Genomic DNA, 1,959 nt, shown 5'->3' with positions numbered 1-1,959 from the left:
ACATTCCACGTCCCAAGAGCCAGCTTCTGTAGCCGAGGATCAGACCGCCAGGGTCCCCTCCTTCGGCCACCGCCCATTTCACAGTCAGACAAAATGATTTTCTCAATTTTTTTTCACATCTTGTCTCTCATAGTTGAGGTCTACCTATGATGTCAATTACAGGCCTCTCTCATCTTTTTAAGTGGGAGAACTTGCACAATTGGTGACTGACTAAATACTTATTTTCCCCACTGTATATAATTATTGTAAAAACACAGCCCAATGAGTGAAAACCATATATTTTATTTGGAGAATGCAGAATGCAACACAAAAAGTCTTTCCATTATGTATTATTAACCACAACAATTAGGTTTTTCCAACAGGAATTATATTTTGAAATATACAGTTCTGTGGAAAATATAGCATAATAAATAAAGGGTGTTTTCCACTGAGGTTTAAAGTGGACTGAAAAGGCAGGAGAATAGAGGAAGTGGTCTAAAGTTAGACAGTCTTGCTGCTTTTTAGTGTTTACCCTTTAAATGTTTAGGGGGCAAAAAACTGCRTCATTTCATTCAGGAGCTTTAACTCCAGGTTTTAATCCTTTTTCAGTAAAATTGTAAACTTTGGGAGCTCTAAGAAAATGCGGGTGTAAAATGCGATGTCCACATCAGGTTTCAACGATTCAAAGATAATTTGGAATAAGTGCTGCATATGAAAATGTCAACGTTGCATCATCCTCGGAGAGATCCGTTGAGCCAAGACGGATCCATTCCCACAAATCGTTAGTCATCAACTGCAGCACAATGTGTTAGCTGAAAACAATTTGTCACCCGCCTTTGTGAGCAATGACACAAACTCAAAGGAGTCTTAAATCAGCTTTAATGTCAGAACTCCTCACCAGCTGCAGCCAGCAGAATGTGATGTTTGATACTGAGTAAACAAAACCAATATGTGCTGTTAGAGAGTTCTGAGCATTTTTTTTGTCTTTTCCAAACAAAAACACAGGTAGCCATATTTTAGTCTTTGCTCAGACTGCCGTACAAGTTCCCACTCATCAGAAACACATGTCCTCTCTCTTTGAAGGGGAAGCTTTAATTTTGTTGCTCATTACAAAATCAACCAGTGACTTTTTTTTTTCTTTCAAGGGCAGAAGTTGTCAATTAGAGCTCTAATAAGCTTACGGAAAATGGCCTGTTTTTGGGGCGGGGARGGGCAGGAGGAGGTTTTTTTTGGATGGAGGTCAGACGGCGGATAGTGGAATACAATTTCATGCCTTCAAAGTGAAACGCGTGACTTTGAAGTTAGAAATGCAGCCACTGTTTGGGTGGTGGTGCGACTGACTGTCAGACAGAGGAAAACACACACTTTTCTTTTCTGCTTCGTACATTCCAAAGTCACTCACCTTGTTGTTTTCAGCTGTGGCTTCACCATTCATCAGGTAATGAGAAGTAACCATCTGCAGCAGCTGCAGGTCTGCTCAGGCTTTTAACCCTTTGTCAAAGAAATACAGTGCCCCCTGCTGCCACAGCTCACTGAGAATTTGGGAAACTTTAGTGATTTCAAATTAAAGAGAGAAAAACATCAGGTATTTTTTTGACCAATTCGTCTCACATAAAAACTCATAAATATGGACCCCTCAATACCTCATTCTGTTTTTAATTCATTTATTTTTTAAGCATAACGCCTTTAGGCTTATTATTACTATTGCAAGTCTAATTTAACAATTAGTAGATGCATTTGCATAGAAAAATGAAGCGTAGTAGATATTAGAACTTTAGGTTAAGAGTTGTATTTATTTCTCACTCTTGGTTTTCTGTGATTTATTTTTCTTTCTTTATTTTTTATTATTATATCTGGAAATCTGACAGCTTGAATGAAGATGTTATCCAGCAAATATTTTATCTAAAAGGTAAACGTGTGTCCCACTAAATCCCTAATTCATTATTTTAGGTAATTTATTTCAGTTTATCTTTTTTTTTT

The 1,959-nt window shown here is 37.6% G+C and overlaps 1 protein-coding gene and 1 long non-coding RNA gene across 3 annotated transcripts in view; one reads left to right on the top strand and one right to left on the bottom strand.

Annotated features, from left to right (window-relative positions):
• Positions 1 to 1,395, bottom strand: part of LOC106518669 (uncharacterized) — a 3,248-nt gene extending 1,853 nt beyond the window's left edge. Inside the window, exon 1 of the long non-coding RNA XR_001310342.1 lies at positions 1,382 to 1,395. This is a non-coding gene — a long non-coding RNA (uncharacterized LOC106518669). The remainder of the gene's footprint in view (positions 1 to 1,381) is intronic.
• rbks (ribokinase) overlaps positions 1 to 1,959 on the top strand; it is a 35,213-nt gene that overhangs the window by 2,690 nt on the left and 30,564 nt on the right. The gene's annotated exons all lie outside the window — the stretch shown is intronic.

Source organism: Austrofundulus limnaeus, unplaced genomic scaffold (assembly GCF_001266775.1).
Source record: "Austrofundulus limnaeus strain Quisiro unplaced genomic scaffold, Austrofundulus_limnaeus-1.0 Scaffold2, whole genome shotgun sequence".
In the NCBI taxonomy this organism is placed as follows: Eukaryota; Metazoa; Chordata; class Actinopteri; order Cyprinodontiformes; family Rivulidae; genus Austrofundulus; species Austrofundulus limnaeus.
The sequence above is the reverse complement of the archived record's forward strand: the minus strand, read 5'-3'. Positions and strand labels throughout refer to the sequence as shown.